Genomic DNA, 14,455 nt, shown 5'->3' on the forward strand with positions numbered 1-14,455 from the left:
AGCACTATGGGACTTAACATCTGTGGTCATCAGTCCCCTAGAACTTAGAACTACTTAAACCTAACTAACCTAAGGACATCACACACATCCATGCCCGAGGCAGGATTCGAACCTGCGACCGTAGCAGTCGCGCGGTTCCGGACTGCGCGCCTAGAACCGCTAGACCACCGCGGCCGGCTCGACTGTAACAACCTAATGCAACTAAACAGAGTCTCTGCTGTCACGTCAGCTACATGAAACGTTTTTACTCACTCTGCAGGCTTGGTGCTTTCACGTAATCTGAAATAACCTACTGACGCAAGTCTCTGACAGTTACGTCTGTCTTATGATTGCTTTATCTCGGTCTCTAGGTCTGAGTGATTTTCACTTTTTTTCAGCCCTTCTTCCGTCTGGTGGTGGAGCTGCGTCGTTAGGACCGTGAGTGTGGTACCGCCGCCGGCAGACTTCGGCAGCCAGGTATGCATCCGGCGCCAGGAGGTAGCCTGGCCGCGCCTGCAGAGATGCTGGCTGGCCACCTCCTCGTGCCGGATGAACACCTGGCAGCAGGAGGAGGCAGAGCGCCGCCTCCTGATTTAAATTTTTTTAATTAATAGACACCATCATTATTTTTCAGTAGAACAGAGTGCAAAAAGTCGCTAAAATTTGGAAACGTTCCTTTCTTCTTCACGCTCCTCCAAGGAAACTTTTATGCTCATTAGTTACTCCTTAATTGCATCTGGAACACCTTTATCGTATATATTAACGAGTTTTAAATAATTGAAAGAAGAATTTGTCTATTCAGTACACCATTAAAGACGTATGTATATTGCTTATTTTAACTTTCGTGAATCCGTGCAATGTCTTTACGTAGTCCCGGGGATAGGGCTATCCATGTAGGAGAAGAATGAATGAGTATTTCAGTCAACTGAAATAGTAAAAAGTGGTTTTAGCTGAAAGAACGAATAAAATACATGGTTCGACCGACAGAAGAAACTACAGACTGGTTTGACTTGAAACATAGAGGGAATAACTTAGTCAGTACCCAAAAAAATCTGCAACGACTGTTTCCATCGTTTGTTCCCACAAACTGGTTTGACTTAAAAAAAAAAAATGAGTGAGTGATCAAACCGATATGTAAACCTACAACTGAATGAGTCTGTTGTTTTCCACCTACCGACTGAAACCATTGTTTTTATTCGGTTCTTCCCGTCACTACCATGGGAGTCACGCCGTTGTTGGTAGTGTTGAGTTCTCAATTTCCTGTGTGTAGTTCGTTTCTTGTGGCGTATTCCTGTACGAAATGATATCTTTTGCAATCTTGTGAGCTGTTCACAATATTTTACGAGTGAAATGTGCAAAAACACGTTGTATTGTGCTGTTGCTAACTAACTAGATTAACTGTCTGTGTAGAACCGAGGGCGCTCGTTACCATAGTATTCCGAAAGTCTTTGAAACCCAACGTGAACGGCTGTCTCGCTGTAAATGTGAGAACAAGATCAACATTAAAAATACAAGGATATGTTTCGAAAACTTTCGTCCACGGGATTACAAACGCGACGCCCAAAATGATTTGTGACCTACAGTAAATTTGCCGAAGTCAGATGCTCCATCCCATAAAATGCCTAACTGGCATGGAAATAAACCTGGTGTTGCAGGTTCTGACCACACCTAAGATGACTTAACATGAAGAGAACGTCTAATAACAACAAAGCAGTATGGGATAGGGCTGTCATAACATTGGAAGTTGTGTCTCCTAAGAAAACAAAATTAGAGAAATCAATAAACGCAGAAATTCCTCCTGATCCGATCGTTATAACTAAAGAGCAAGAATTTAAGAACGTATAGAAGGAATTGACTATTGTAAAGAAACGCTTTACTGGAGCAAAAAATTGCAGCTATAAAGAAAGCTTAGAGACAGAGTGTATCTCTAAAAACATCTGTTCCTGTTAGTAATAATAGAGGAAGGGTAAATAAGGACGTTAAGAATATGCTGTCTCAGTGTTTCACCCGGGGAAAAAATTCAGTGCCTGATGAAGGAAAAAAAAGTGTAAAGTAGAATTCGGGGGACATTGCAAATACCCAACTTCGAGTGCTTTGTCTGCAAAAGCATATGCTTACTTAAGAAGAAAGAACTGCCCTTTGTCCTGTCTATCAACACTGTAAAAATGGATAAAGCGGTTTAAGTGTCAACCAGGCATTTTAAAGGAAGTACTGGATTTAATTAACGGTAGGTAAGCAATGTTTACACCATCTGAGGCCATGACTGTCCTAAGTTTTGATGAAATGAACAATGACTGTCGTGTGAGCTACGATTCATCTGACGATGTCGTAGTTAGTCCACACAGGAACGTTCAAGTAGCCATGATAAGACGCTCGTTTTCAAATTGGAAGCAGCCAATATATTACGGTTCCGGTGTGACAACGACAACAAATTTGTTGCAGACAATCAATAAGGAACTTGAAGGAGATGGGGTTATAACACGCGATATGAGAGCGAAAAATTCAAAACTATGGAAACAACTTAGATGCATTTTTCGAACCCTGTGGACAACACAAGGATTTTTTTTTTTACAACATACCGCATTTGCTAAAATCATTAAGAAATCGCTTTGTTGACGCCAGGGTAACCTAGTTAACGATACCGTATTTACAAAGACGGCAACAGAAGCTCTTCTGCAGTATCAAACAAGTGATCTTTCGATCACCTATCACTTATCAGAGGCTCACATGAATACGAGTGCGCATCAAAACGTTAGAATGACTGCACAGTTATTTTCACGTCGCACTGGCCGAGCTTTAACCTCCATAAAGATCACGAAGAAAGCTTCATTGAATTGATACACAACGTTTTCAATGTGTTGAACGTCAGGTACACCCTAGATCAGAAAGCTCCCCTTACAAGCTGATAAGTCAAAAACATTTCCCATAAGAAGTTTTGGTAAATTTGCTCGGAAGTGTAAGTAGGAAAAAGAAACAGTCTTCCCCCATTTCAAAAAAAAGATTGGTTAACTTAATTTTCTGAAATTTTCATAGGTGTGAAATGTGGAAATATGCAGTGGCAACCTACATCCCGATTGTCAGACTGAGTCAAGATTGTCTGGAAAACTTCTTTTCCAGAATTCGTGGTCTTGGTGCATTATTTTATAATGGTCCCATCCCTTCTAGGTGACAAACACAACTTTTTCCCTTGCTGCTTCCATTGCGGAGGACAAAGACGAAAACTCTGAAAAAAAAAAAAACAGTGGGAGAATTCGATAATCTTATTTCTAGTGAGTTCTGCAACAAAGCGGCTGACAGGTCACACTACGATTTTATAGATTAAGAATATTTGCTTGGAAGTTCCGATCTTGGTGACTAAGCGAGCTCCAGTGAAGACGTTACTCACGATGCCTTAAAATACCTGACAAGATGTATTGCATTCAAGTAGAAAAACATATACAAGTCATTAAGAATTGCAACAGCAAAATGCCATGTCGATGCACAAATAATAGCCAAACGAGACTGGATAAATGTACTTTTGAAAGGTGGGCATACTTCTCCATCACCTAAGTGGTTTGCTGCAATCTCAGATTTCGAAATTATTTTTGCGATTTTTTCCATGGAGCAGACATTTCACGTTGCAGACGCATGATGGAATCATTAGCAACATTAATACAATCAAGTTTTCCGCAGTCGAACAGAAAATCATTGATTTGCATGCAAGACCGAGAACTTTCATTCGCATTAGATTTTTGAGTATAAGAACCAAATGGGATGCAGTGAAGTGGGCTTCGACGAAAATAAATGTTCTCTGTACAGCGTCGTCTTCAGGTACTTCGCGTTAAATTCTCCGCGTCAACATCACAAGGGAATTTCGTCGTCTCCATCGTAATATACTCTAAATATGCCTGAATTAAAATAGCACTTAAAATTATAAATATTCAGTGCAGTCATGTTCTTAAGCTGGAAGCTGCTTAGGATAATGAAAAGTGTTGTGATCAGTGCTTTTGCCACTTGACCTTTCCTTTCCAATATTTCAAATAGTAATTCTTTCGAAACATCTTGAACCCCATCAATGAGATGCTCAAAAAAGACATGAGAAAATTGTTTTACTGTGTGAGATTCGCATTAGTGAGTATGTAATTGCGCCAGCACTGGTTATCAAGTGACGTAACACGCTGCTGATCAATGAGAGCGTCCTCACAGCAATGGTCTACCTTTCTAGTCTATGTACATTGGGAGCGAGAAGTGAGGTCTCGGTGATGTGAGAGTGGGTGTGTTACAGTGCGATATGTTTATAAACACAAGATGTAAATACAGACTTTATCATGAGCTGGATTAATATCCTTGTAAGATAACTCAATTAAAGAATGTTATTTTATATCCAAAGGAAGTAAATTCTATAACTAATTATCTGTAAACTTTAACAATATTTTATGTCACTTGGACGAGAAAAATTGATAAGAATCTATGAGCATCATGAAAAATGTAAAAATATTTGGTATGTTTTGTCCAAAATAAATAACGTTTTTTACATGAAATGTTAATAGAGACGGTGCTCATACACTCCTGGAAATTGAAATAAGAACACCGTGAATTCATTGTCCCAGGAAGGGGAAACTTTATTGACACATTCCTGGGGTCAGATACATCACATGATCACACTGACAGAACCACAGGCACATAGACACAGGCAACAGAGCATGCACAATGTCGGCACTAGTACAGTGTATATCCACCTTTCGCAGCAATGCAGGCTGCTATTCTCCCATGGAGACGATCGTAGAGATGCTGGATGTAGTCCTGTGGAACGGCTTGCCATGCCATTTCCACCTGGCGCCTCAGTTGGACCAGCGTTCGTGCTGGACGTGCAGTCCGCGTGAGACGACGCTTCATCCAGTCCCAAACATGCTCAATGGGGGACACATCCGGAGATCTTGCTGGCCAGGGTAGTTGACTTACACCTTCTAGAGCACGTTGGGTGGCACGGGATACTTGCGGACGTGCATTGTCCTGTTGGAACAGCAAGTTCCCTTGCCGGTCTAGAAATGGTAGAACGATGGGTTCGATGACGGTTTGGATGTACCGTGCACTATTCAGTGTCCCCTCGACGATCACCAGTGGTGTACGGCCAGTGTAGGAGATCGCTCCCCACACCATGATGCCGGGTGTTGGCCCTGTGTGCCTCGGTCGTATGCAGTCCTGATTGTGGCGCTCACCTGCACGGCGCCAAACACGCATACGACCATCATTGGCACCAAGGCAGAAGCGACTCTCATCGCTGAAGACGACACGTCTCCATTCGTCCCTCCATTCACGCCTGTCGCGACACCACTGGAGGCGGGCTGCACGATGTTGGGGCGTGAGCGGAAGACGGCCTAACGGTGTGCGGGACCGTAGCCCAGCTTCATGGAGACGGTTGCGAATGGTCCTCGCCGATACCCCAGGATCAACAGTGTCCCTAATTTGCTGGGAAGTGGCGGTGCGGTCCCCTACGGCACTGCGTAGGATCCTACGGTCTTGGCGTGCATCCGTGCGTCGCTGCGGTCCGGTCCCAGGTCGACGGGCACGTGCACCTTTCGCCGACCACTGGCGACAACATCGATGTACTGTGGAGACCTCACGCCCCACGTGTTGAGCAATTCGGCGGTACGTCCACCCGGCCTCCCGCATGCCCACTATACGCCCTCGCTCAAAGTCCGTCAACTGCACATACGGTTCACGTCCACGCTGTCGCGGCATGCTACCAGTGTTAAAGACTGCGATGGAGCTCCGTATGCCACGGCAAACTGGCTGACACTGACGGCGGCGGTGCACAAATGCTGCGCAGCTAGCGCCATTCGACGGCCAACACCGCGGTTCCTGGTGTGTCCGCTGTGCCGTGCGTGTGATCATTGCCTGTCCAGCCCTCTCGCAGTGTCCGGAGCAAGTATGGTGGGTCTGACACACCGGTGTCAATGTGTTCTTTTTTCCATTTCCAGGAGTGTATGTACTCTAACACATGGTACTCAGGCTGGATAAAAGCGTGGCTGCGACGTTTTTCTTTGTATATACAGAGTGGTGTAAAAATGAAATTTGTGTGATGACTATCTTCAAAACTTAATTTAACGAGAACATTTGAAATTTTGTGTAATGTGGAATTTGAAAAAGAATTTATTACAAATAATTATCTGATCTGGTTCTGCACTGAAAGAGCAGGATATTTTTGTCTTAAAGGACTTATTTAATATAGTGCGATATCTAGGTTAACCTCGTTGTATTTCTTGTTTATTAAACTAGAAATCGTAATAAATGTTAATACTGTGAAAATAAGTCAAGTAGGATTTGAATATTATCATGATCTGGAGCAAAAAAAGTTAGTATACATATGATGTATTTCTGTAATTTTGTAAAATGTCTTCATTTTACTGTAAAATGTCTTTATTTTGTAGCAAGACATCAAAAAAATCAGTTAATGTAGACTAAGTGTATAGGGAAGTTTGTAATGTAAGTCCATTTCTTAGTTACTGAAGTTGAATAAGGCATCAAAAGGCTTCATTAATATACTGTTGTTGTGGCTTAGGCAATGTATAAGTTTACTGCATAGAGAAAAATGACAAAATGTAAAGAATACCCCTACATGCTACAATACCATGGCTCTACTTATTTCCTAAATTGGAATTTAATTCAAGAAAAACAATTTTGAAAGGAAAACAATGAAGGGGATATGTGACGTTCCTCTTACTTTCGACAACATTTTATCTGCTGGGCGTAACGTTGTATTGGAAGCAGCAGTTAATAGGAATTACTTGCTTTCTTGAGGAGCAAAGTAAAACGTTATAGCGAAGAATGCGAAGCGGTTTCTAAGTTCGGAACACAGAGCCAGACTGGGCACTCGATATGGTACTGAAGTACACCAGTGGTGTGAGAAAGTATGAACAAGCCACGACAGCGGATCCAATCAGACAGTTCTGAACGACGGGGACCCACCAAGATTTAGGCGCCTAACTAAAACATTTGTCAAATATTTATTGTTAGATTCCACTTTTGGCATAGTAAATGCACGTGGAAGCCTAAGTGACATTAAAGTTTTGCTTCTACAGTGGCAATATGCAGTAAAATTTTTATATGAGGAAACAAATGACGTTTATTATTCTGCCAACAACGTAAAAATATTTCAGAAGTTGTATGAAGTGTAATAAAGATTTCTGTTGCATGCTAGTCTCTTCAGTATTTAGGATACAATCAAGGTATGTTCTCCATGTCACCAGCGCTCTTAATTTTCCGCCTTTTTAAAAGTTATATGTACCAAATTGCGTTGTTGTGAATTGTTCTTTCGTGTTTAATAATAAATGCACCGTAATGGCGTTCTCGAATTTATTTAAAGATTAGCCACCCGAATTTCAGTTCATTGTGACATACACTATGTGATAAAAAGTATCCAGATACCTGGTTGAAAATGACTTACAAGTTCGTGGCGCCCTCCATCGGTAATACTGGAATTCAGTATGGTGTTGGCAAACCCTTAGCCTTGATAACAGCCTCTCCTTTCCACAGGCATACGTCCAATCAGGTGCTGGAAGGCTTTTTGGGGAATGGCAGCCCATTCTACACGGAGTGCTACACTGAGGAGAGGTACCGATGTCGGTCGGTGAGGCCTGGCGCGAAGTCAGCGTTCTAAAACATTCCAAAGGTGTTCTGTAGGATTTAATTCAAGACTCCGTGCAGGTCAGTCCATTACGTGGATGTTACTGTCGTGTAACCACTCCACCACAAGCCGTGCATTATGATCTGGTGCTCGATCGTGTTGAAAGAAGCAATCGCCATCCCCAAATTGCTCTTCAACAGTGGAAAGCAAGATGGTGCTTAAGACATCAGTGTAGGTCTGTGCTGTGATAGTGCCACGCAAAACAACGAACGGTGCAAGCCCCGTCCATTGAAAAACACGACCACACCGTAACACCACCGCCTCCGAATTTTACTATTGGCACTATACACACTGGCAGATGACGTTCACCGGGCATTCGTCATACCCACACCATGCCATCGGATCGCCATACTGTGTACCGTGATTTGTCACTCCATACAACGTTTTCCCACTGTTTGGTCGACCAATGTTAACGCTTCTTACACCAAGCGATGCGTGGTTTGGCATTTCCGGCGTGATGTGTGGCTTACGAGCAGCCGCTCGACCATGAAATCCAAATTTTCTCTCCTCCCGCCTAACTGTCATAGTACTTGCAGTGGATCCTGATGCAGCTTGAAATTCCTGTGTGATGGTCTGGATGGATGTCTGCCCATTACACATTATGACTCCCTTCAACTGTCGGCGGTCTCTGTCAGTCAAGGCCGGCCGGTGTGGCCGACCGGTTCTAGGCGCTAAAGTCTGGAACCGCGCGACCGCTAATGTCGCAGGTTCGAATCCTGGCTCGGCCATGGATGTGTGTGATGTCCTTACGTTAGTTAGGTCTAAGTAGTTCTAAGTTCTAGTGGACTGATATGTTAAGTCCCATAGTGCTCAGAGCCATTTGAACCATTCTGTCAGTAAACAGACGAGGCCGGCTTATACGCTTTTGTGCTGTACGTGTCCCTTCACGTTTCCACTTCACTATCATATCGGAAACAGTGGACCTAGGGTTGTTTAGAAGTGTGGAAATCTCGCGTACAGACGTATGACGCAAGTGACACCCAATCACCTGACCACGTTCGAAGTTCAAATGGTTCTGAGCACTATGGAACTTAACATCTGTGGTCATCAGTCCCCTAGAACTTAGAACTACTTAAACCTAACTAACCTAAGGACATCACACACATCCATGCCCGAGGCAGGATTCGAACCTGCGACCGTAGCGGTCACGCGGTTCCAGACTGTAGCGCCTAGAACAGCTCGGCCACCCCGGCCAGCGTTCGAAGTTCGTGAGTTCCGCAGAGTGCCCCATTCTGCTCTCAAACGATGTCTAATGACTACTGAGGTCCCTGATATGGAGTACCTGGCAGTAGGTGGTAGTACAATGCACCTAATACGAAAAACATAAGTGCTTAAGTGACAAAATGGATGTTTCGCTATTTTTCCTTTCGAATTTGTACCTAATACCTCTACTGTGTCACGACTAATTCAGTTCCCCAAACAGAAGTGGATACCGTTTCCGAACGTGGGTTCCTATTCAAAATATTATGTACTTCGCATCTCGTGGTCGTGCGGTAGTGCTCTCGCTTCCCACGCCCGGGTTCCCGGGTTCGATTCCCCGCGGGGTTAGGGATTTTCTCTGCCTCGTGATGGCTGAGTGTTGTGTGATGTCCTTAGGTTAGTTAGGTTTAAGTAGTTCTAAGTTCTAGGGGACTGATGAGCATAGATGTTAAGTCCCATAGTGCTCAGAGCCATTTGAACCATTTTTATTATGTACTTACTTCCCTCAACATGTCGTGAAAGTTTGTAATGGGAATTTCCGAACACCCTGTATATTCTAATCTCGGTCTCCCCCTACAGTATTTTACCCTCTACAGCTCCCTCTAGTACCATAGAGGTAATTCTCTGATGTATTAACACATGTTATACCATCCTGTCCCTTCTTCTTCTCAGTATTTTCCACATAGTTGATTCCTCGCCGGTTATGCGGAGAAACTTCTTTTTTATGTTAACAGTTCTATTAATTTTCAACACCTTTGAAAGCGCCATGTCTCGATCGCATCGATTCCCTTCTTTTCCAGTTTCCTCCAGTCGATAATTCACTTCCACCCAAAGCTGTGCTCCAGAAGTACATTCAAAAGCTTCATCCTCAAACTAAGGCCAATGTTTAATACTGGCAAAATTATTTTCGCCATGGATGCCCTGTATGACTATTCTAATCTGTTTGTATGTCTTTTTTGCTTCGTCCGTCATAAGTTGCCTTGCTTCTCAGGTAACAAAATTTCTTCATTTAGTCTGTCAGGTGGGCCCCAATTTTGATAGTAAATTTTTCAATAAACTCATTAGTAGGGGGAGAAAAACTGCTTTCTTGTGTTACACACTTCATAATCACAGCACTTGGGTTTTGGTCTTCCACTCTCATTATTACTTTTCGGTTATTATACGTATTGTATATCACCCGTCTTTTCTTACAGCATACATCCATTTTTCTGAAAATTTCAAATATCTTCCTACATTTAACATTATTGAACGCGTTTATAAATCGACACAGCTTATGAAGGTGACTTGATTTTCCTTAACTCTTGCTTCCATAATCAAGCCCAACCTCAGAACTCTCTCTTCTTCAATATACTCTTACAATGGTAGTCAGAAACAGTCAGAAAATCTTGTTAGGTTGTTGCAGAGTAAGTTCTGCTGAGAAACAAGTGTTAAGAAAAAAATCGATAAATTGTGCGATTCCGAGTTAATTAGCTCTGAAATTAGCCAATCAAGCCGTTGCGCGTGCAGTTAAGGCTGCCTGCCAGATATAATTATTGTCACTAATTCTCATAGCGTAGATGACAGCGCACGAGACTGCCCAGCCTTGGGCTCGGGTTCGATTCCTACTATCGACCCACGTGCAATTTTTGTATGACTCCCTTGCTCGGTTTCAGGAAACCAAACGAAGGACATGTTTGACGATACAGTCTCTGACGGGTCGACTGAATTTGGGCTCACAATGGTCTGATTTGCTAACTTCAATTCTAATTAACTCGGAAAGGCACAACGTATAGAACTTTTTTAGCAGCTATTTCTCAGCACAGCTTACTCTATAGCACCTTTAGAAGCTTTTAAGACTGTTTCGGACCACCCTGTATAACGACACAAGACACCGTTCACGTTTTTGTAACTGGTGATTTGTTGTTGGAGTCCCAGAAGACCAGAAGATGTGCAGAAAATGTTGGAATGGTAGGTTTGGATTCCTCACGCTAGACTTGACGAAAGAGTCAGACGACGAGAACTTTCGTAACAAGACTAAAGGTTTGCAACGTAATAAACATTAACACAAATAACAATGTAAACATGGACGGTTTAGTTGAAGGCTGAAGGGCACGCATTTGAGGAGGAGGAGATTGGTGTTTAACGTCCCGTCGACAACGAGGTCATTAGAGACGGAGCACAAGCTCGGATGAGGGAAGGATAGGGAAGGAAATCGGCCGTGCCCTTTCGAAGGAACCATCCCGGCATTTGCCTGAAGCGATTTAGGGAAATCGCTGAAAAACTAAATCAGGATGGCCGGACGCGGATTTGAACCGTCGTCCTCCCGAATGCGAGTCCCGTGTGCTAACCACTGCATCACCTAGCTCAGCAGCACAGAGCTGACATTTTGGTTGCACTGTCTATAAATTACCTCAATGAATTGCGTCTGTGTGAGCAATGCAGAGTGGAGTGTGTAAATAGGACGTTTATTTTCATATGCGGATGTAATGCATGCAAAGTATTTTATACACATCTCAGTTGTTGCGCGCTGGAACTGTGTTATGTGTGGCACTGTAAGCGTCACCATATTATAGCGCTTGTTACAAGTTTTCGACTTTGTCTGCCGTGGCATCCCACTTTGGAACTTGATTTCTCAGTTAGGAGTGTTAAGAGCCTTAGCCTATTCGCTAATAGGTTTCTTACAGACTCATATCAAGAAACACGAACGACATGAACGCAGCTGTCGTGCACGGACATGTATAGAAGATACCAGGTAGACGGACAATTAGAATGTTTGTGTTCTGCCTTGATGCAGCAGAGAATAAATAGGCCACTCACACGCTCTGTATTCACATTGTAAATGTCGATAGACACCTGTTATGTATGGTAATACAGAGGAGGGAATACGCAGGAAGCAAAGAGAACTGAGCAGCTGACACTTATGTCGGTCGCAAAGGTTAATTAGTTTCAAACAACGCTCCATGTAGTAACGTCCCGTCGTAAACGGCATGCCTTGTGGAGATAATTAAAAGTTCTCTAAGTTTATGAAAATGGGAATTAATTAGGACAGTGAGCTGTGTTTGAATTAGCACTGAACTGTGTAAAACAGTATTTGAACTGTTTGGACTTGGGCAGCGAGCAGTTTATTATACGGGCGAACTAAATTGACACTGGGCGCGGTGGCTGATGGGAGCGGCTGCAAATGGAAAATGCCTTTACGGTGGCTCCCATCAGCCACCACGCCGAGTGTCAACTTACTTTTCGCGTATTATTACGTGACTGCAAGTGTTGCGTGTCAGGCTAATGGCTCAGTTCATATCAGACTCTATCGAACGGAATTAAATTAACATTCGTGTGCACAGTCCTTGGATTAGATGAGTATTATTATTACGAGGATTTCATTGTCCAACGAGACAACATATCGTAGAAGGCAAGTTTACACTGAACGAGAAGCACTGTTGGACCATACAGGGTGCAGAAACAGTCCTGCAGCAGTAACTGATGTCATGCAAGCATTGTGCATCCTACTGCAGGAGATCGTCATAATGATAGGACGCAGGTAACAGCATACAACCGTACATGGAGTATTGTGCCTTTTCATGGCATAGTTTAATACATGTATTGCCAGATAGTCGAAACCGAGTGAACTGAGAGATGTCAAAGCTTGCAATGTATTTAGAAAGATTTGTATAAATTTTGTGAATTATTTTTTTAGAGTTTCAGGATAATGGCAGGTGAAGAGGGAAGACTGTACCTTCTTAGAAGTACAGCAGGCGTGCAAATTAAATTTTGTAGCGCCGTTCGTTCAGATCTGCTACAAGTCACAGACAATGAAGTCAGAAATAATATGTATGATCATTTAGATACTGTCTTAAATAACTGCACTGAAAATGAAGACTCTGTCGTACCTGACCACAACGATATTGAAGTAGATTTGAATGAAGAAGTCACAGGCACAGAATCTTACGCTGACATTACAATGCGGCTGTTTTGGTGGGAGGTGTGTGGGATTCCTCTACTGAATTTCTGCCCCATAATATCCTGCAGCACAGAACCTCCCTTCAGTTACTCTTCCGTAGAATGTTACGGAACGGAAGATTTACATGCAAATGACAGATTGTGGGCCCTAGCAGTAAAGCTGAAGTTGACGCGATGTATAATATTCCGGAAAAAAATCCTATCAAGTCCCTCATAAATGAATCAAATGAATAAGATAAGAATATCTTCTGAACTAACGGCTGAGATTTTAAGTAGAGGAAAGGTGCCTAATATGAGACACACTTTTGTAAACCCATTTGAAATACCTAAAAGTAAGTGCAATTGAAATTTTTTAATGGTAATAATTTAATTTTATCATAAAATTATCGCATATGCAATAATAAACAATCTTTCAGAGTAGTTATTAAATCTTAAAAAACAAGCCATTTCGTAGAAATGAGATCAAGGTTTCCTAATATGAGACAGCAATAATATTTTGCTGCAGTTATTTTATTACGGAATAATGACATATGAATATACAATTTTTACATGTTCATTCATTTCTGTTATCCTTCACTCATTTCACACTACTTAGGTTTATATTTACGACATCCGGGTCAAACAAAATTGTCTTGTGTGACACCGCAATTTTCATGACCTCAGCGCTAACATTTATTGCACTGTGCCCATTTCTCCCCGTGTTTGTCTTCAGAAAAGCACCCAGTACAGAACAGACACTCTGCGTCATCATCATCACTGCTGTCTGAATCCCCACTGTCATCAAGATGGACATCGGATGCCGAGTCACTAGACGATTCTCCTGCTTTAGGTCTACGATTTGACGATTTTCCACTCTTCTCCCCAAATAACTTTCTGGCTGCTTTCTTAGCTTCAGCATCTGATTTCTTCTGTTTAGATTGTTGCAATTGCTTTACATAAGGAGTAGAAGTTAGTAATGCAGCAGAGCACGAAGGCGATGTTTGACCTATTTGACTATCTCCACGTGGTTTTGCGATGTGTGGGAGAGGTCTGATGTCTTCCGGGCTGACAGCTTGACCATCACCATCAGTAGTTTCATTTTCGTTTTTGGCAACTCTGTCTTGAAGAGCGTCAGCATGGCCATGAATTGAAAGTTCATCTTCCCTAAAGATGTTTCTGTTGCATGTGATGAGACCTGTTTTTCTGAAGGCATTCACAGATGCTTCCATTGTTGCTGCTCGGTTGTAAGCTGCCCCAAATAACCAGGGTGTTAATAATGGGGTGATAACACGATCTGGGTTACTTGGCAACCACGTTTCTATATCTTGCCCTATAAATCCGAGGTCAAGTGGCTACATTTTATGCGTTGAGTGAGGTGGCAAACATACAATATGAACATTGTTTCCACGTGCTTTATCAATCACATCGAGATTCTTTGTGTAGGAATAATGCCCATCAAGAATCAAAATGACAGGATCATTTGAAGATGACTTTACATGACTCACAAAATGATCAGACCACTGAGTAAAAATGTGAGTTTGTATCCATCCACCTGGATGACAAGCTGATATTGGTCCTGCAGGTGCACCGTCCATCAATTGCTGCTTCATATTCTTCCTTGGGAAGACGATTAGTGGTGGAACATAAGTGCCAGCTGCGTTCATATACTTTACAACTGTGATGAGATTTCCCCTT

At 42.6% G+C, this 14,455-nt stretch overlaps 1 protein-coding gene across 1 annotated transcript in view; it reads right to left on the bottom strand.

The window, feature by feature from the left end:
- Positions 1-14,455, bottom strand: part of LOC124556294 (glutamate receptor ionotropic, kainate 2-like) — a 414,191-nt gene that overhangs the window by 189,985 nt on the left and 209,751 nt on the right. The gene's annotated exons all lie outside the window — the stretch shown is intronic.

The sequence above is a fragment of the Schistocerca americana genome, chromosome X (assembly GCF_021461395.2).
Source record: "Schistocerca americana isolate TAMUIC-IGC-003095 chromosome X, iqSchAmer2.1, whole genome shotgun sequence".
NCBI classification, from domain to species: Eukaryota; Metazoa; Arthropoda; class Insecta; order Orthoptera; family Acrididae; genus Schistocerca; species Schistocerca americana.